We start from the raw sequence: 22,561 nt of genomic DNA on the forward strand, positions 1-22,561 counted from the left end.
CAAGGCCTGAGCACTGGCCTTGGACTTTCTCAAGGCTAGCACTCTACCACTTCAGCCTCAGCTTTTTGCTATGTATGTGGGGTACCGAGGAATCGAACCCCGGTCTTCGTGCATGCTAGGCAAGCACTCTACCACTAGGCCAAACTCCTGGCCCCTAGTGTGACATTTTTTATACATGCGTTTCATATATGTTTTCCATATTCAGCCTCTCTATTGCTCTTTCTTCTACCCACTTCCCCTTCCCCAGAAGCCCATTTTACTTTCCTGATCTTGGTGTTTTGTTTTGCTTTGTTTGGGGCTTTGTTTTCTGTTGTTTCCACTTGTTTCCACAGGTGAGAAGAAACATGTTACACTTGTCTTTGTGGAACTGGCTTATTTCAGTTAACATAACTCTCCATTTCCATCCATTCCCCACTAAACAACATAATTTTCCTGATGGCTGAGGAAAACTCTGTTCTGGATATTTACCATATTTTCTTTATCTATTAGTGGGCATGTAGGCTTCTTCCATAATTTGGCTATTGTGAGTAGTGCCACAATGAACATGGATGTTCAGTATCTCTACAGTAAACTTTGATTCTTGGGAGAATATGCTCAGAAGTGGCATAGCAAGATGGTTATTTTGCTGTTGGTGGTGGTGGTCATGTGGCTTGAACTCAGGGCCTAGGGTGCTATCCCTGAGAATTTGTGCTCAAGGTTAGGACTCTATGACCTTGAACCAACCCCCACTTCCATGTTTTTGGTAGCTGATTGAAAGAAAAAAGTCTCACAGACTTTTCTGCCTGGCTTTGAACCCTGATCTTCAGATCTCAGCCTCCTGAGTAGCTATGATTACAGATGTGAGCCAGTAGTACTCAGCTAGTTCAGTTCTGTGTGTAGTTTTTGAGGAAACTCCATATTGATTGCCACAGTACATGGATTAACATTTATTCCAACAGTAGTGAAATGCACACACACACACACACACACACACATACACACACACATACACACACACACACACTTCAAATTTATGAAAAATAGACTGTAAGACTTGTTTTCTACAAGGGCTTCATTAAAAATGTAATATACAGCATTCAGACTTCAGTACTACAATTTTTTAAAAAATTAAACATACAAAGGATCTTCATAGAAGTGTTCAGTGTGCTTTTGACTTGAAGTTATTTTTAAGTAACTTTTTCCCCTTGTGGTAGGCAAGATTGAACCTAGGGTCTTGAGTTTGCTAGACAGGGATTATTTTGTTTTGAGACAAGGTCTCACTAAGTTCAAGCTGGGTTGGACTTGAACTTGTGATCTCCTTTAATTAAATCGCTGGGTAATAGATATACATCACAATGCCTAAATGAGTGACTGTGTGCTCAAAATAGATTCTCCAAGAGCAATGCAAGCCATATGTATGTGTGGGAATATCACAGAGAAACTCATGAATCTGTATAACTGACATGCATTGATAGTTTTATTTTATTGTATTTTTGTGGGTCATGGGGATTTTGAACTCGGCCTAGGCCCTGTCCTGAGCTCTTCAGCTCAAGGCTACCACCCTACCCTTGAGCCAAGCCCCACTTCTTGTTTTCTAGAGGTTAATTGGAGATAAGAGTCTCAGGTCCTTTTGTGCCTGGGGTGGCTTTGAACCTTGATCCTCAGATCTCAGCCTCCTGAGTAGCTAGAATTACAGGCATGAGCCATGGCACCCAACTCAATGACAGTTATATTTTAAAAGCAAGGAAAAGGGCTGGGAGTTTGGCCTGGTGGTAGAGTGCTTGCCTAGCATGCATGAAGACTTGCGTTCGATTCTTGGGTACCACATACATTAAAAAAAATCAAGGAAAGATATCCTCTTTGCAAATATTTTTCAAAAGATCTGCTACAGCCATACTAACTTGGAATCCTTTTGAAACTTCTGAAAGAAGCAAATCATTTACACTTCTTGCCTTAATGTTATCATATACTGAAATATTTAAATTATAGGCCTTATGTATTATCCGTGTGTGTGTGTGTGTGTGTGTGTGTGTGTGTGTGTGTGTGTGTGTACCAGTACTGGATATTGAACTCAGTCCCTGGATGCTCTTTAGCATTTTTACTAGTATTCTACCAACTGAGCCACAGTTGGGCTTCTAGGGTTTTTGCTGGTCAATTGGAGATGAATCTCATAGAGTTTTAAACTAAGGCTGGCTTCAAACATTGATCCCCAGATCTCTTGAATAGGTAGGGTTACAGGCCAAAGCCAGTTATACCAGCTAATATATTCATTGCATGTTATCACATTCCTTTATAAGCAAGGAAATCAGGATTTGGAATCCAACTAAATTATGTAGAAGCCAATGAGAGAAGAAGGTTCTACTTTGCATGTTCATTCTACTTGCTGAGTTGGAAGGACCCACTTGTGTCTGTACTTGTTGTAATGATTTTCACATACATCCTCAAAACCACCAGCAAGATTTTATAGTGCAGCATTATTATGCCTTTTTAAAGATGATAACATAGAAACTAGGAGAGGATATTTAGTATCCCTTTAGATCACTTAGAAGCCAAGCAGAAACATCCTCAGGTCCTTGAACTCTGCAATACCACCAACAATAAAACAACACATATGATGAAGCATCCACGTATGTGGAAGTGGTAGTTAGCATTCAATGAAGTCATGAGATTGGGGCCCATGAGCTAGCCTTACTGACTTTAGAAGAATTGAAAGAACTGAGCTAGCACATTTGCTGTCTCTCTGTGCAACGTTACCCCATGTTATGTACTTATGGATACTGAGTTAGATGCCTATGCCATGCTCCTGGACATTCAAGACTCCAGACCTACAAGCTAAATCATTTATCTATTACCTTTTCTCAATGGTTTTGTGAAAGCAACAAGAACTAAGTGAGGACAACAGGGAAATGTTTTTGAAGCAGTATCTATAATGGTAAAATATTCAAAATAGTATTTGAGAATAAGTAAAGGAGGTCCCAGGAGATTAGAAGTCCAACTTTTACCCCAAGGTGAGCAGCAGAACATGACACATCTATTAATTTTCCTGCTTTTTTTTCCACCTCCTTTTCCTCTTTTCTTACTCTTCAAGGTTAAACTAGAGGACATTGTTGAACTGTGATTCTGTCATTTACCTATCTGGTGACACTGAATTGAGCTAGAAAACAAAACAAAAAACTAGGACCTCCAAATTTCTCCCAACTTTTCACTTTGACTTTGGTGAAGCATGACAGGTGGGCGATGAAACGGTTCACTTGGCCAAAGAAGGCATAAGAACTATTTTCAATGGGCACATTTGCTGTCTCCAGGGCCTTAGGAAAAACTGACAGACAGATAAGCTGGGTGCTTGGCACATTTTTTTTAATTTCCCCTGTCATGTCTGCCTCTCTGCTGATTCTCAAAAAAAAAAAAAAGGACTAGGAGGACATGTTCCTGGGCTTTCCATTTCAAATTTTTCCACTCTGGCCATAAAAGGTTTCAAATTCTGACACTGTACCATCCACTCTACTTCATGCTGCCCTCAGGATTCTTCCCTTTCTTCTCTTCTTGGAGAAGAATGGTGATCTCACCTCACAGTGACTTGAGCCTCAAATCAGGCTGTCGCAGCACTAAGTATGCCAGAATGCCAAAGATATCCAATATTGTTCAGTAATCCAATCCTCAATAGACTTAATTGTCAGTAAATCAGAATGTTCTCTTCTGCTTTTTCCTGCCATCCTTCTCGCCTGCTTTCCTTCCCTCCCTCTCTCTCTCCTTCCTTTTTTTTGTCTTGAACTCAGAGCATAGGTCCTGTCGGTCCCTAATTTTTTGTGCTCAAGATTGGTACTCTATCACTTTGAAGCACAGCTTTGGTGGTTAACTAGACACAAGAGCCTCATAGCCTTTCCTGCCAAGACTGGCTTTGAACTGTGATCCTCAGCCTCCTGAGTAGCTAGGATTATAAATATGAGCCACTGAAGCCTGGCTCGCCTGAATTCTGATACCAACGTTTTGGTATCAGACAAAGGAAGGTCTACCCAGTACCCTTGTTTCTATAACCATATAACCACGCAATCTCTCTCTCAGTGACCAGACTGTTTCTGAACTAAGAATTAGGGTTGTTCTTCCTGGTAGCTTTCCATTCCCATTTCATGTTTCTGAATTTCCCATTCTTATATTAAGTATATCTGCCAAAGCAGGGTCTAGCCCTAGCTACTAGTAGAAGCTCAAGCTGAGGGAAGTATTTTAGGATCGGTAGGGGTATTTCAGAAACTGAGGGAGGGGATGTATATACATATATATACATCTCTATATATATGCATCTATATATATACATCTATATATATGCATCTATATATATATATATATATATTTGCCAGTCCTGGGCTTGAGGCTTGAGTTCAGGGCCTGAGCACTGTCCTTGGACTTTCTCAAGGCCAAAGCTCTACCACTTGAGCCTCAGCACCACTTCCAGCTTTTTTCTATGTATCTGGTACTAATGAATCTAACCCAGCCCCTGATAAATGCTAATTTATATGATCATATGCACCTGGCTATTTCACTTTTGTGATCTTCTCCTAGGAATATTCCTCATTTAATCTCATAATGTGTGAGTTCCTAGGGACCTATAATTTTTCATGCCCCTGAGGTTTTTGTTGTTGTTTTTGGGATTTTGTTTTGTTTTTTACAATCCAGTGTATTTACCTGTAGGTTTACCAGCACATTCTAGTTACCACAAATGAGGGAAATCATGCAACCTATGTTTCTTTGGGTTTAGCTTATTTTATATAATTTTCTTAAGGCTTTCTATTTCCTCATCTGGACAATGAATGATACAATGTCCTTCGTCCTGATGTAAGAGTAGAATTCCATTAGATCTTGACTCCTCTGTCAACTCCTGCTTTGCTCTTACTTTTTCTGTGAACCCCTTCTCCCTCCATCTAGAATATATGGTTGCCCCAATAGTCTTTAAGAACCTTATCTTGGATTTCTCAGCTCAGTCAGTCCAAAGAAATGATTCAAAATGACAAAACTACAGTTTAGACAAATTCCTCCCCCTCAACTGACAATTTTGGTTTAAAGGTATTCATGAGCTTGCCCAAGTTTTCCTACAGTCTGAGGTCCTTCCTGTCCAATCTTCCTTTCTTCTACTTCTCCTGAACTGGGGTCAGATCTCCAACAGTCTTCAGGCTCTGTCTTCTATCTCTAGTTTATCCTCCAACCTCTCTTTTCTAGGTGTTTCCTCTAATAAACATCTTGTATATCTAATCTCATTTTCACCTGACTCTGGGAGAATATGCATGAATACAACAATAAAGAAGCATAAGGTATGAACCTGATTGAGATTAGATAGGTCTAAGGAATTCAGAAACTAACCAGATTAGAAGTATAGTCTTGGCAGGGAAGAAGTTTGATAGCTCTTGGTAGTTTTGAGCTTGATTTCCAGAGGCTAAAGTGACTGTGTATCTTGAAGGCGGAGGTACAGGTAGCACTTGATAAACACTGACAATGTGATAATTATTCAGAAAGTTATTGGTAGAAAGAGTATCATTAACATCAGAAAGGATATTAATGATAATAGCATTCATATTTGATCTAACATTTTTGTCACCATGTGCCAATGGTGGTATTTCTAATAATAACATATCCTGTATGTACTTTCTTCCCAACCTTAAGCACAGCACTAACAGTGACTCTTTCCTTGCTATTTTTCTCCTTCCTCTCTCTTCCTGATTGATTCAATAGATTATAGTGATTATAGCACATTTCTCTTCTCTTGAGTTTAAATTAGAGGCTCTGAGCAGTGAAGTACAGACCTTAATTCTATGCTCCACACTTCGGTTTTTATCTCCTCCTTTCAATGGCTCTGCCTGGTGGACTTCATTTCCTAAGGCTACTGTTCCTCTAAGGAACCCTAAATATTGGCCTCTCCTCTGAACTCCAACTGTGCAGGTTCCTTCTATGGAAACATCTCAGTATACTAGGATGGACCTCGTGAAATCTCAGATTTCTAGCCACAGGGATTCTATCAGCTGCACTACAACCTCCTCTTCTTCTACCATCAATGAAACCACTCAACCTAAAAACTCTCATCCCCACACCAATCTTTCTGCTTGTTCTACATACATCTCTCCTTCAATGGTTTTTATTTATATCAATTTATTTTTTAACATACACACAAAATGCTGTACAATATGATGGGGGATTTTGCCTGGCCTTTGACTTGAACACAGGGCCTGAGTGTTGTCCCTCAGCTTTTTTGCTCAAGGCTAATACTCTCTCATTTGATCACAGCTCCACTTCTAGCTTTTGCATGGTTAAGTGGAGGTAAGAGTAAGGGGGACTTGTTTTGCTCTGCTTGGCTTCCAACCATGGCCTTAGACCTCATTCTCCTGAGTAGCTAGGATGACAGGGTGAGTTGCTGACACCCCTCATATTTCCTGCTGATATTTAAATACATGTAAATTGTAAAATGGTTTACTCAAACCAATTAATATACATATTTCACCTACTTACGTCTTACTTTTGGGTGAGAATGTTTAAAATCTATTTTACTAAATATTTTTAAATAAATAGTGCATTGCTATTAACTAGGGATGCCTTATTGTGCAAGAAATCTCCAGAGTGTGTTCCTATTGTTTAACTGAATCTCCACTATTAACTACATCCTGATGACATTATATCTTAATTTTATTTTAAATATGTCCAGCCTTTTTATTATTTGTTTCAGTGTTTAGTCCCTCACCACTTCTTCCTGGCATCCTAGGAATTTTCCTCTGTTGTTCAATCTGTCTGTCAGACTGATCTGTTTGTGCAAGTCACTTTCCTATTTACAACTTTCAGTGTGCTCTCATAGCCTGCGGATTAGCAGGAATTGTCATGAGAGGTCACTTACAGCTGAGCCTCAATTCATCTGTTTTACCTTCTGCAATTCTTGCATAACTATGCATAACTTGTAGGCATGCTATGTCATGGTCACAGCTAAACCTTTTTATGCCTCAAACATGAATAAATTTCCATATATCCAGGGTTTTATACATGGTCCATAGCTTATTATAGTTCAGTAGGCAGGGCATTGTTTCATGCTTAAGATGATTTAAATATTGCCTGCTCTCTTGCAAGTTTATGTCTATTCTTGGTGTAATTCATCCTTCTCTGTGTTCCAATGGCACTTTGTACATTTATTATGGTAATTTCCATATGGGTTTAGAAGGATGGGTAACATCTGTCTGTTGCACTCAATTGAAGGCTTCTCTGAGACGTGGATTGTATAATGCTTCCAGTTTTAAAGCCCGGTGACTGGCAATAAATGTGAATGCTATAGGAATGAATGAAATACAGTTCATTCAACTCATTTTATAGACAAAGAAACTCATTCAGAGGGAAATAGAGACATTATACATGCCTACGTCACAGGGTTACTGACACAGTCAGAATCAGAATTGAAATTTAGAGCTATTTTCATCACAGCCTCTACCTAGGCACTTGCCAACATTTCATTGGTGGATTTTTTTTTTATTCAGATAATGACAGGACATAATAACCTGCTCCATGCTTAAGGCTGAAGTTGTACTCTATTCCAACTTTTTCTGAAGCTTTTTAAAAAAGGTGCTGGGTATTTACCATAGCAAAGATATGGAACCAACCCAGATGTCCCTCAGGAGATAATTAGATCAAGAAGATGTGGCACTTACACACAATGGAATTCTATGCTGCCATCAGAAAGAATGGCATCACTCCATTTGTAAGGAAATGGAAAGACTTGGAAAAAAATCATATTAAGTGAAATAAGCCAGACCCAAAGGAACATAGGCTCAATGGTTTCCCTCATTTGTAACAATCAGTACACATCTAGGACTCTCCTAGCAGAGGATTACAATAACTCAAAACCTAGGAACATAAGGCCATATAGGCTGAGACTAAATGAAAGGATCTGTAGGCTATGGAAACAAGAGCTTTATCTTGTGTGATTGTTTTTCTTAATGTACTGTTATTTCTCTTCTCCTTTGTTGCCTTTTGGTTAATCTCATATTGTTACTGTATCTGACTTTGTTACCTGGTATATTGTATATCTGTTTATTTGAAATAGGAAAGGGAAAGGGGGGGGACAAGATGATTGGGAGGGGGTGGGAGGAGGGAAACGGACAAAAACATGAGAAGGAGTGTCAATATGTGAGAAGAAATGCACCTACTAGGGGCCGGGAGTTGGCCTAGTGGTTAAAGTGCTTGCCTAGCATGCATGAAGACCCGGGTTCGATTCCTCGGTACCACATACATAGAAAAAAAAGCCGGAAGTGGTGCTGAGGCTCCAGTGGTAGAGCTCTAGCCTTGAGAAAGTCCAAGGACAGTGCTCAGGCCCTGAGCTCAAGCCCAGGACTGGCAAAAAAAAAAAAAGAAAGAAATGCACCTACTATCTGGTGAATATAACTGTAACCCCTGTATACATTACCTCAACAATTTTTTAAAAAGGTGCTGGGCACATAGCACCCCTTAAGGATCTTTAGGATCCCTGAGGTGTGGGAAGTATAGGAGAAATGGAAAACATACCCCTGATTCTTTTAACACATGTCTATCTTCCATCAAACCCCAAAGGGCTTCATACCACCTTATCTAACTCATGGTTTTTCCAAATTTTCTTTTAATGAAGTCCCTTTCTGTCTTCCTGGCAAGGCTCTTACTTGAAACTGAGGAGCTGGTTGTAAGTGTCACAATCTTACTTTATTTAGAGGGAATTCTTAATTCTGGAGTCATTGGATTCTCCATTCAGCCTTTGAGTAAAGAGCATAATTGGCTTGCTTTTCCTAGAACTAGGCTGGGAAAATGATAAAATAAGGACCTAAGAGTCAGACATGGAAGGTGATAAATGTGCTGTGGCTTCACGCTATCTCTTGATTAAAAAAATAATAAATTCTTTTCATGTGCGAACTAACAAAGTTGCTTCCAGAGAGAACTGAGGTGGTACACAGGGTTAGTTGAGGTCAACTCAAGCAGACAGCACCCCTGCTGCTGGACACAGCCATGCTACCAGAGGTCCACAGAGTGAGGAGACAAAGACAAGACAGTCTCCTCCGGTGGTGTTTGTGCAAAGCATCAACCAATTTGCATGGGTCAGTATTTCTTCTTAACCAGAGCCAAAGCTCTCCATTCACTGGGGAAAGAACAAAAAATGAGCGACAATGTGTGTGTGTGTGTGTGTGTGTGTGAGAGAGAGAGAGAGAGAGAGAGAGAGAGAGAGGGAGAGGGAGAGGGAGAGGGAGAGGGAGAGGGAGAGGGAGAGGGAGAGGGAGAGGGAGAGGGAGAGGGAGAGGGAGAGGGAGAGGGAGAGGGAGAGGGAGAGGGAGAGGCAGGGAGAGAGAGAGAGAGAGAGAGAGAGAGAGAGAGAGAGAGAGAGAGAGAGAGGGGGGGGGGGTGACTCTGCTCTGCTCGTAGAAAGATTGTATGCTAACACAATAAGAACTTAGCTATCCAGCATCTCATTTCCTCCCCTCTCATTACAGCCCCTAGCCTCTGCTTTCTCCTGCCAGGAGAGACAACACCTCTGCCTGTTCCCCTCCCTGTTCTGGAGGAAGCCCTTGTGAAATCTGTGCAGAATGCTGGCAGTTGCTCATGGTCCTTGGCAATGTAAGAAGATTCAATGTAAGACTCACCCAGACTTCTCCTCTCTAGATCCTAAAACTCCACTTCAGTACAGGCCAGAGCTCTTTTCTTCCACTTAGGCTGATAGACGCATGGATCCATCACTCCAAACGAGAACCACTCCCTTACATCCCATTCTCTTGCTGGGTCCCTGGATTATGTTTTGTTGTGCCTTCAGATCCTTCCTTGCCTATCAAACTGGACCTAACACTGCCCAGTCCTGTTAGTGCTTCCCCCACCACCCCCACCCTGTCAATCCGTGATTTTTAATCCATTACTTTATTTGGCAAAGAGTAAACAGCCCCATTTTGCTGATGAATAGTAATCCACGGAAGTGCAGGTGTGACTCATAAGTCCCAAGATGTAAATGTATGACTATCTCTAATAAGAGCACAAAACTCTGCCCATACCTCAGCCTCCAGTCTGACCTTTTGTTATCTAGTTCTTTAATGACAAACTTCCAAGTGAATTTTCATGAAAAGAACAAATCATTGTGGCTTTTTAAAAATCAAACATCAAAGTCCAAATAGCATCATGTTTGCTGGTATAAAAACCCAGTCAACAATTTCTCTCTGGTGATGGTGCAAGGCTCTGCACTCACTGGTGATTTGCCACTGGAAGGAGGTAACACAGCAGTGGAAGTTAGGTGATCACTGTAATGGTGAGTGGTATGGGGGAGAAGCAAGATCTCTAAGGTCATGGTTAGCCTGCGAGAATGCAGTCATGGTATGTACTTACATTTGTTAAGGTTTATGATTAAGTTCTTTTCAAAGGTGTCTTGAATGCCTGGCTGATATACACATGCATATACAAAGAGCACATTCCCTATCATCTAATTCATGCTGTCCAAGAAAGTTCTAAGATGGTCTAGGGTGAAAATTTCCCTGGGTAAGTATTCCATGGGCTTTGTATGCCGAGAGAGAGAGAAACCAAAGGTTCTTGAGTTTTCAGCACAGTCACTAATTTCTCTGAACAGATTTCTGAAGACAATCTATTCAGAATAGGATAGAGGATGATGAAATAATGGTTGCCCAATCTCTTACAACATTTAATACACTGCAGTTTTATTTTACGACCTTCATTTCATAATGTCACTGAAAACTACAAGTGTTTTAACTTTCTTCATTTGCAATGGATCTATTCATTTATATGCAGGTGACAGAGTTGTATCTATCTGTGTTGGGAATCTAGCCTCGAGGTAGTCTTTGCCTAGCATCCATGAAGCTCTGGGTTTGATTCCTTGGTGTCACATACACAGAAAAACCTAGAAATGCTGGTGTAGCGTAAGTGGTAAAGTGCTAGCCTTGAGAAAGCTCAACGACAGTACCCAGGCCCTGAGTTCAAGCCCCAGGACTAGCAAAAAAAGAATAAACTAAAAATAAAAAGTGTATCTTCTATTATGTTGTGAATGGTTCCATGGTGCTCCATACCTTGTGAATCACCTCCCATACATTCACGTACTCACCTTCTTTTCACAGTTGCTGGAGGGAGTAGCTAGTGAGTCTGGCCCATCAACTGTGTAAGGTTGAAAGGCCTATGTTCCCTACCTACTTCCAACCAGGTAGACTTGTACCTAAGCAAGGACTGCTAGAATGCATGGCACATGTTAGTGTCAGGGCAAGAAGGCAAAATATGAGGTGTTTTGTTTTGTTTTTTTTCACGATCTCCTCGCCCACCTTCTGGCTGAAAGCAGATCTGGGCAGAACTGCTGTGGGCTCCAGCACTAGTTGCTGCCATCACTGGTAGAAGCCAGAGGGCAAGTCATCAGACCCGCAATGGAGTGTGAGATGACTGAAAAAGAAGCTCACCTATGACAGAGGGGGCTTGTAACTATAACTCATACTCATGCACACACACACACACACACACACACACTATATACATATATACATATTTATAAAACTAGAACTTGCGCATATGTGTATATATATTCCATATATAATATATACACATGTAGTATGTATGTATATGTTATTTATGCATGAATGTGTTCATGAATACATGTGCATGTGTGTCTATATCTCAGGCTTATAGTAAAACAGAAAATAGTTACCACTTAGAATGGAAAAATACTAGTTTTCACTCTATTTTATGGCTTGCTTTCGCTTAGCAAGTGATTTTTAAACAAAAATTTTATGATAAATATATGAAACATTCTTTTGAGTGTTTGAAAATTTGAATGAAGGAGAGTCGGGGGAAAATGCAGACAAGAATTCATTGTATATACCACAGAATTGAGAAAAATAAGGGAAAGGGGTGGGTGGAAGGAGGGGTGAAGATGTTGAAGGGACATAGATCAAGAGTCATTGTACACAAAACTACTTCATTAAATGAAAAAGAAAAAGGAAAAAGAAAAAAACCTCCCGTACAGATTTACACAATTAAGAAAAATGAGGGGAAGAATAGGTGGGGAGGGGTAGTTGGGAATGCTGAAAGGGTGACATTGATCAAGACACACTGTTCATAAACTGCTTTGGTGAATGGTAACTCCTTTGTACAGTGAATTAAATAAAAATACTCCCCAACAATTGCTTGTGAGGCGTGGGTTGCAGTTTACCTAGCATGTGTGATACCCTGAGTTTGATCCCTAACTGCTTATAAAAGAGATAGACTTAAAGAAAAATAAATGAAGTCATGACAGATCACCTGAAGATGATCCTTTAAATTTGGGAATGCCATTTACTCTGTTTTAGGAAGGGTTCTAACTCTGTGAATATTTACTAATCTCATCTTCAAAGCAACCCTAAAAGGTAGGCTTACTGTTACTAAATTTCAGTCACAAGTGAAATGAAGTACAGCAAAAGTAATCTGAATATGTAATAATAACTGATTTATTAATTGGTAATAACTGATACTGTTATGATTTAGTGAAGTAAAGCCAGGCACCAGCAACTCACACCTGCAATTTTAGCCATGTAGAAGGGTGAGATCCAGAAGATTGTGGTTCTAAGTCAATGTGGGCAAAACTACCAAAAAGCCAAACCGGAAGGGTGGTTCAACCAGAAAAAAAGGTAAGTACAAAGCATGTATGAGGCCTTCCTTTCAAACCCCAATACCAACAGCAAAATAAATGAAATAAAACATGAGTTTTATGAAAGGTCTAATGAAGGGAGAGTAAAAAGGCAGCTGACAAACACACAAGGTCAAGAATTAAATTCATGTTTACAAGGACAGCAATCTTTAAACCTCTATTAAAACACAACTGCCAGTAAACTGAAGAAGCCAGCATCCCAACCACTCCATTATCATAAGCTCGTCAACTGACTTCTCAACAGAGAACAAAAGAAACATATTTGGCCCTTGCGAGGAGTGCTCAGGCAATAAATGGTTCACAAGTAGGGCCCCTGGACCCACACAGTGAGTCACTCGGGAACATGATACAAGTGCACAGCATTAGGCTTCATCTCAGCCCCACTGACCCCAAAGCCAGGGGCAGGGTCTGGCCATCTGTGCCTTCACAAATGCTCTCCTCCCCTGCCAAGCTCTGACAGAGATTTTCTAGAAGTCTAAACCTCTTTCAACTACTACCATATTTAAAGTAGTTGTCAGGGGTATTTTAAAAGGGATTTTTAGATGCTTAATGTGAACAAATAATTAGTATGTACTTGTACCATGCAAAGATCTATTCCTGGCATAGCTTTAAGGGTGGCATTGTAGCAAGAGATACTAAATTAGGACTAAAATAAACAAGAAATCCAACACTCACCCCTGCCAGGTATTTTTAAGTGAGACTGGAGGAGATGGACTGACCTAAAAGACTTGCTAACTGGTTCAGTCATGTGCCTTACTGCTGAGGTCATTGCACTGTTTGCTCTGTCTAAAGTGGGAGAGATTATCTGAGACTTACAACCTACCCGCCAGTGCAGACACACGTGTATAAATAATGCAAATAAATGAACGTGATCTAGGGGACATGATGATTAAGAAACAAGTATACAAGTGAAAAAATTTGTATGAAGAAGGACCATTCTTTTATGGAACATTCTTTGCAGAAATGCATCTAGCTTCCTCCAAACCCATGAAAGTAATGTGTCAATAGTAACTCTTGGAAATGGCATGGCACAAGTGTTAAGAGTGCCAGCTTTGAGCAGAAAGGCCAAGTAAGAGCATAAGGCTCTGAGTTCAAGTTTCAGCATTCACACACACACACACACACACATACACACACACACACACACACACACCGAATAACTCTGAGCCTGAGACCAGAGAGCAGAGGAATGTGTTGGAAGATATTGGAGAGTACTGGAATGTTCATCCCAATGGCTTACTTTTCACCCTCATGTAGAAGGGTAGGAATAAACTCACTGTATGCACATGTGCATCAGCTTTTCCTCTTACTGTCTCAATGACCACACTAAGAATGTAACTTCTCTTTACCTCCATGTCTTTATCTACAGGATGAAGACAATAAGAATAGTGCGGCCACAGGGCTGTGGTGAGGCTACACTGCCTTAGAGTAAAGGCTGGTACAATAAGTACTATAAGGAATTTGAACTATCATTAGGTGATGACCTTGAAAGTTTTTCCCAAGCCCTGACAATGCAGTTAATGTTAGAAGGAAGGGAGTCATGAAGGAAGAGATGCCTGGATTCGAATAACTTGGGATATGGTCAAAGTCAAGTTATCTTGTCAGGTCAAGCCCTGACATTGACCTTTTAGACCCTAGGGAGTTACTGCACGAGGACAAGGGAAAAAGAGCTGCAATCTGCTTAGCTAGAGGCCATGAATTCAAAAGTCATACATGTTCTTTTTTTAATAATAAGAATTTTCTGAAAACCACTTTAAATGATTGCTTAGCTAAACTAAATGTTGCTGAATAAACTTTACATGACCTTCAGGCTTTTACCAACCCATCACACAAATGCAAAGCATAGAAACTATAAGAAAAATGAATTGCAACAGAAACAACATATGATCCATTTTAGACACCCTGCAGTTTTTTTTACTATTATTTTGATATATAAGGTCAAATTCCTATAGGATCTGTTGTAGGCCAAGAATGTTCAAATATAACTATCAGCTCTCATAATTAATAAAAAATAATATTTAGATTATTACCAAGCTCTCCAAATGCTTAAAACACACATTAGAATTCATTTCCTTTCTTCCTGATTGACAGTCAAAAAAGCAACATGACACTATGTAAATGGTCTCTGGGGCTTTGAAATGATGGAATCATTAGAAACAAGCCTTTAAAATTCAAACAAAAATGAACTGTCCTTCGAGGACATACTAAAGCCACTAGTAAGCCCAACGATGTTCGTTGCAGCACTATTTACCATAGCAAAGAGATGGAACCAACCCAGATGCTCCTTAGCAGATGATTGGATCAACAAGATGTGATAGTTATACACAATGGAATTTTATGCTGCCATCAGAAAGAATGGCATTGTCCCATTTTTAAGGAAATGGAAAGACTTGGAAAAAATCATATTATGCAAAGTAAGCCAGACCCACAGGAACATAGACTCCATGCTTTCCCTCATTTGTAATAATTAGTAGAAACCTTGGACTCTCCTAGCAGGGGATCACAATAGCTCAAAACCTAGATACATAAGGCCATACAGGATAAGGCTAAATGAAAGGACCTCTAGGATATGGAAACAAGAGCTATATAATGTGTGATTGCTGTTCTTAATGTACTGTTTTTTCTCATCTCTTTTTTGTCCCTTGGTTATTCTCATATTGTTACAGTATCTTATCTTGTTATCTGGTATATTGTTTATTTGAAATAGGAAAGGGAATAGGGAAAACAAGATGAAGAGAGGAGTTGGGGGATGGAAATGAGGACAAAAACATGAGAAGGGGTATCAATATGTGTGAAGTAATGTACCTTCTATCTGGCGAATATTACTGTAACCCCTCTATTAATTACAATAAAAATATATGAAGAAAAAAGAGATTTGGGATGTGTGGCCCCAATACTAGTGTGATATGCAATAAATAAGCCGAATCAAAAAAAAAAAAGAAATCAACTGTCGTTCGAGTAATAATGCTTGAACTAAATTCAGTAAAATGCAAAGTGATATTTCATAGGAGAAAAATTAATCAAGAAGAAAGCTAAAATCTGTGACCTCTAACCCTTCCTGAAGATGCAAGTGCAGATTAGCACATCAAGACTGACACTTCTCCAAACCCCAGGACTAGTTACTTTATTGTGTTTGCCACATAGAAAGGAACCCAGGATTCAGAGAGATCATATTATTTGCTATATCAGTCTATTTTCAGTTAGTATAATTAAATATCTGAGGCTGGGTAACTTGCAAGAGGAGAAGTTTGAGTTTGTTTTGTTTTTTATTCACAAGTTTAGAGTCTTAAATCCAAAAATCATTCCACCAGTCCAAGTGATGTCCCCGCTTCAGTGAACCACTTTCTGGCAGCGTGACTCATGGGATAGGGTATGCAAGAGCCAGAGAGGACAGGGCAAGACGGGAAGCAAGAGACTAAAGAGTGGTCAAGCTGGTTCTTTTATTACAAGAACTTAGAGATCTCATGAAGGGCAATCTCTTAAAAAAAAATAAAAAAGTTTCATTAAGTCCTACTTCCTCAGAGGGAAGTAATGTCTCTTTTTGTGTGTGCTAGTCCTTGGTCTTGAACTCAGAACCTGGGCACTGTCCCTTAGCTTTTCTTGTTCAAGGTGAGAGCTCTAATCACTTGAGACATCTCTCCATTTCTGGCATTTTGGTGATTAAACTGGAAATGAGTCTCACAAACTTTCCTACCTAGCTTGGCTTTGAACTGTGACTCTCAGATCTCTGTCTCCTGAGTAGCTAGGAGACACCAGAACCTGGCCTAACACCTTTGATCAACAGCCCATGAGGAAGCAACTTTCTAGCCCATGAGCCCTTGGGTAGCACACGCAAACTATACCTACATCATAGCATTTACTAAGATGATTCAGCTAATAAGACATACAGTCTGTACTTAACTTCATGTAGTCCTTTTGAAGAGTTCAACTTGACCTTGTAATATTTTATTATTTATTTTTATTTAAGGAAGAAAATGAGGGCAGTTAAATCTTTCTTCTCTAACCTTCTGAGTTAGAGTACAAATTCTTCCTAATTAGTTTTATTACCTAAACTGAAAGCAGTTTTGTTAGCAAAACCTTGTCTGTTTTCTTACCCAATGTCTCCCAAACTTATTGGAACTTAGAAATCTATTCTAAGGATAAACCTCAACAATAGTAGATTTAAGTTCCCCAAATACTAGCAAGGGTGTGTGAAACCAGTGCTTCTCAGAGGAGAACAATTTGTAGTTAGAAACCATTGCTTCTATAGCTATTAAATGATAGTTGGAGTTGAACACAAAAGAGAATATGTATTAATTCACACAACTGGAAAGAAAAAATCACTATAGAAAGTGACACAAGTAGCAAAGAAAGACATTCTGCTTAATATTATGAAATCTGTGTTCAGCAGAAAGAGACGTGAGGAGGTTGTGTGGATGACCCATACAGTTCTGATCTATGGCTTACACAGAGTTACATTCTCTTCTTGAAGCACAGAAAGCTATATGTTCCCTCACTCAAATTCTTTGGAGTGAGTGTTAGTGACCATATCTAGGGAGAATTATCAGGGACCTCAGCCAATACAATGGCTCTTCTTTACTGCCAGTAAATAACGCTACACATCTTTCTTTCTATGCTTTTCTTTTTGTTAGCTAGTTCAATCCACATTGTTGCCTGGATGGGATTTTTTTCTGTAATAAAATAAGTTTCTTATTTACAGTGGGACTGCATTTGTAGTCACCTTCAAATGACCGAGAGCCCCATTATGGCATATATATTTAATAGGCTAAATCATGATACTCTAAATAACACTCTCCTATAAACAAAGTTATCAGAGGTGATTCCTTTGCTGGGAAGGTAGAAACATTATTCCTTGTGATTTCAGATTCATCAAACAGCTCATTCCCTGGAGGCTTTTCTCCAGCCTTCCTGACTCTTGTCTACTCCCAGACTACTGGGACAAATTTCTTTTTCAGGCCATTCATTTTTACCAAAGTAAGTCTAGACATTTGAAGGACTTTATTTTTAAAATGCATTCCCAGTGAGAGAAAATGATGATTACAGAGTAAATCCTTAGCCTTATACTAAGCTATTAAAAATGTTTGATGAGAATGTGCAAGGAAAAGCAGGACTGAAACAAACAAACAGAAAAAGAATGGAATGACCTCAGTCACGGGACATACATCCTCAACTCATTCTGTGTGAGGCCTATTATATACGTGGAAGAAATGCCACATTCCAGATTAATGCTCAAAATATCTTAAGGGGGAATAATTATAATTTATAGGTGAAACACTAACATCTCTGAATTAGTCAAATTTATTAAGCAAACCAATTAAGGGTTTAAAATGGATAAGGACAAATGAAATTTTTAAAAGCAGGTGTATTGCTCCAAATTCTTTTTATTTCATCTCATAATGTCCATGTTTTAGAAAATTGTAATCTATTCTGCTTAATTGTCATTTGAAAAGTGACTGCCAATGCTTTACTAAGGACAAATAGTCTAGATAGTTTTTAACATCTTACAAATATTAGTTTGATTTGGTTCTCACAAGTCTCCCATGAGACATCATTACTTCATTATACAGCCAAGGAACCTGAGATCCAAAGGAAAATTATTCCAAGATCTCATAGCTGGGAAATGGCAAACCGGAGATTCAAATGCATGTAAATCGACTCTAATTTTAATATTATGTTCATCATCAGAGATTTGGGGAAGAAATGGAGTCTCACAGCACATTTACTTCATCACTCAATGTCAAGCTTGAAATTATAATATTTTATTAGTTTATTTTAGAAAAAAGCTTCTACACTTGTATAATTTCCCTCAATTATCTATTCTGCATAAAGCTCAAATATAAGAATCTGTTTTAAAGAAATTTTAAAAACTAGATAAATATCACCCTGCAGCAGAATCAATTCCAAATGGATCAAAGACCTTTAGATAAAAGCAAGATACCCTAAAAACTTTACAAGAAGGAATAGGAGATACACTTGGTCTCCTTTGCAAAGGTTGAAACTTTCTTAATAAAGAACCAGAAACACAACAAATTAAAGAAAGTTTGGACAAATAGGACTGTATTAAACTGCAGAGCTTCTGTATGGCAAAGGACATAGCTAGCAAGTTAAATAGAAAGCCCACAGAGTGGGAGAAGATCTTCATTAGTCAAGGGCCTCATATCGAAACTATATCTACAGCTCAAAAACATTGAATCTCTCAAATCCTCAAGAAACAACCATCCCATTAAAAGGTGGGCTAAAGACTTAAAGAGAGACTTCTCTGAAGAGAAAATAAAAATGACCTATAGACACATGAAGAAATGCTCCGCATCTCTGGCCATAAAAGAAATGCAATTCAAAACAACTTTGATATTTCACCTTACTCCAGCTAGAATGGCCATGACCAAGAAATCTAATAACAAAAGATGCTGGTGGGGATGTGGCCATGAGGGATCACTACTATACTGTTGGAAAAAAATCACATTAAGTGAAGTAAGCCAGATCCAAAGGAATAGAAGCTCAATGGTTTCCCTCATGTGTAATAATTACTATATATCTAGGGCTCTCCTAGCAGAGGATTACAAAAGGTCAAAACCTATTTACATAGGTTATATAGGATGAGACTAAATGAAATGAACTCTAGGATATGGAAACAAAAGGTTTATCTTGTGTGATTGTTATTCTTTGTGTACTATGTTATTTCTCTTCTCTTTTTTTGCTCTTATGGTTAATCTTATGTTGTTACTGTATTTGATTTGTTACCTGGTATATTGTATATACATTTATTTGTTTATTTGAAATAAGAAAAAGAAGGGGGGGAAACAAGATGACTAGAAGGGGGTGGGGGAGGAAAATGGGGAAAAAAACATGAGAAGGGGTACCAATGTATGAGAAGTAATGCACCTACTACCTGATGGATGTAACTGTAACCCTTCTTTACATTATCACGACAATAAAATTAAAAAAAAATTAAACTAGATAAGTAGAGTGATAAAAATGCTCTAGCCAACAGTTACATTATTCAAACAAGAAGAAGACAAAATCTATATAGGCTGTCATTGTACAATGGAGCAGGCTACTGTCTTATTTTGAGAATCAGTCTACTATTCTGGAACGTCTTTTGAAATATTAGTGATAGAGCAGTTTTGTCTGGAAGTTGGTAAAAGCAATGGGATTTCAGACACAACTTCATTTATGAAAACAATAAAATTTTGGAGAAAAGTTATAAAATAATTATTTCTCACATCAATGATAATTATAGCCAGGTCTTCATGGTTCACGACTGTAATCATAGCTACTCACCAGGCTAAGGTCTAAGAATCATAGTTCAAAGCCAACCTACACCAGAAAAAATGTGAGAATACTGTCCAATTAAACTGCAAAAAGTCAGAAATGGAACTGTGGTTCAAGTGGTAGAATGCGATTCTTGGGTAAGGGGCAGCACGTACTCTCAAAGTTCAAGCCCTAGTAAGCAGCACAAAAAAGAATAATGTTATATTTTATAAATTGATATGTATCTATGACATACACAGCTTAATTTTAATTATGTTCTAAAATCTGTGTGCCAGTGATTGCATAGAGATTCTCTTCTTGAATACTTATTTGTTAAACACAACGTTTGAAATATGATGTAAAAATCAGTGTTAATAAAATCTTTAAAAAATATAATAAAAAAGAATTATATTTAGCAAATGTTGATTGGCAATGTAGAAACCTACAAAATTAATCAAAATCCTTGCCACTGGATGTCACTGTTAAGAGTGGCACGGAAACCCACTCTCTGTCATACATGTCATAGTTTATATGCTATTTTCCACTATCCCTCCCTGCACAATTCAGATTAGCATTTCCATTGTGTGAGTTTGAATTTATAAGAACAGTAACGAAAATAGAAGTAACAGAAAAATTGTGTTAGGACCTTCCCAGAGCATTATCTAGGGTGATTTATACTGAAATCTGTTTTCAGATATATTTTTGTTGTTCTTCATTCTACTTTTTCCAAGTTTCTTTTGATGTAGAACCTTAGATGGGTAGAAATGATAAAAAAAATGATGACTTGTGAAACTAATAAAACTATGAAAGTGGAGTGTAGCCAATGAAGACAAATATACTTCCTCAATTTATGAAAATATTGTTGAAGGCATGAGTTCTAGCCATGCACCTTGCCGTTGATGAATATATGATGATGAAATTCTGTTGCCAGTGTCTTTCATAGCCCATTGCATAGCTATGGTGTCAAGATACCAATGGCACAGTTGAATTTGCTATATTTTTCACACCTGACAGCATTTATCCATACGGGTTTTTATCTTTTTCTTCCCTTCACTGCCCTTCCCTACTCTTCTCTGTTATCCTAGCTACAAAGAGAGGCTTGAGATAAAAATTCCTGGGTTTGGTTGTCAGAAAGTAATCAGTCTTAGGCAGCCCCTTCAATCTTTCAAAATGCTTGTGTAAATGTCCAAGCCACACGAAAGCATACAACGTAGTCTGCTTCTCTACTAATTCCTATTGTGGTCTATCCAAATGTTATAAAGTCTCACTAGCTCAGCAGTTAGCCACAGGATTGCTAAATGCATGACATGCTAACTCCAAACCCTCTGGAATCAACGTGACTAAATCTGCACAACAAGTACTAATGACGGTTTTAGAAGCCATTTTCTTCTGCTCTTCCCTATTGATTTCATTCCAAAACAAAATATCTCTGATCCTTTTATTGTGAAGCAGAAACCCTGTTGATAATAGCACTGGCTCCTTCCCTTGATCATGTAGAGATTATGAAGACCCTAAACTCAGCTGGGACCATCTATCTGTATTGCTGTCACAGGACAACACTGGAGGAGGTTGGACCCATCTGCATATCATCACGTGAACTGATTCCCAGATAACTCATGGCTCCAAATTCTCTGTTCCTATCTCTGACTTAACCATGCAGGGTCTCTAGTAAAGTTGGATCAAAACCAACATGGAAAGAGTAGATAGAATTCATATTTGATGACTTCTTTTTTCATATATTTTTATTGTAATTATTAGAAGGGTTACATTATATTCAATACTTGATGACTTCTATCTACAAGTTCTCCTGGTGCTACAAAATATTTTCCAAACCACAATGTTTGACTTATTATGTATCACATTTCAGATACTTGGGAAACTCAATACTAAAAGGTAAATGTGTAATTGATATTTGAAGTCTTTTAATCACTTGAGTCTTGTAGAGCCCAGATCTGAGGTAAATATTCCCTCAAAAAGCACCAGAAAACAATTGCACTGAAAGAGCAATTCTCAGCATCATTCTTTGGCTACCAGTTTTAGATAGCTATTAAAATCTCAATCAAGTTTCCTTATAAAAATCTTAATTATAATCTCTCCATATGAATATAAACAAAACAGTATTAAAATAAACCTGTTACATATAGTATTAAATACTATTTAAGTTCATTGAACATCAATTTTTATAATTAATGAAATTTTTAGATGACTAAGGTAAAATTTAAAATTCTTTGCATCCTGGCATAAAACTAAGAGCCCATTTAGTAACTATTGATAGAACCTCAAGTTATATGAAAAAAGTATTATTTTTCTCTACAACATTATGCATCCCTCTTCCCTGAAGACTTTTGTTTTGGGTCATATGTTCATAATCATATAACCATCAGAGATGCTTACAGGATGAGAGCCTCAAAGGACCAATGATTTGTCAAGGTTTTTTGCCAGTCCTAGGGCTTGAACTGAAGTCCTGAGCTCTATCTTTGGGCTTTCTCAAGGATAGAGCTCTACCACTTGAGCCACAGCACCACTTCTGGCCTTTTCTGTGTATGTAGTACCAAGGAATTGAACACAGGACTTCATGCATGCTAGGCAAGCACTCTACCACCAAGCCAAACTCCAGGCCTTGCCAAGTTCTTATAGCCTTGTCTGCCCACCTTATTCTATCTGGTGCCTGGGCATGTAAGGAAATTC

The 22,561-nt window shown here is 38.5% G+C and overlaps 1 protein-coding gene across 2 annotated transcripts in view; it reads right to left on the minus strand.

Annotated features, from left to right (window-relative positions):
- Plppr5 (phospholipid phosphatase related 5) overlaps positions 1-22,561 on the minus strand; it is a 126,357-nt gene that overhangs the window by 77,685 nt on the left and 26,111 nt on the right. The gene's annotated exons all lie outside the window — the stretch shown is intronic.

This window comes from Megascapheus bottae, chromosome 6 (genome assembly GCF_031878675.1).
Source record: "Megascapheus bottae isolate mThoBot1 chromosome 6, mThoBot2.hap1, whole genome shotgun sequence".
In the NCBI taxonomy this organism is placed as follows: Eukaryota; Metazoa; Chordata; class Mammalia; order Rodentia; family Geomyidae; genus Megascapheus; species Megascapheus bottae.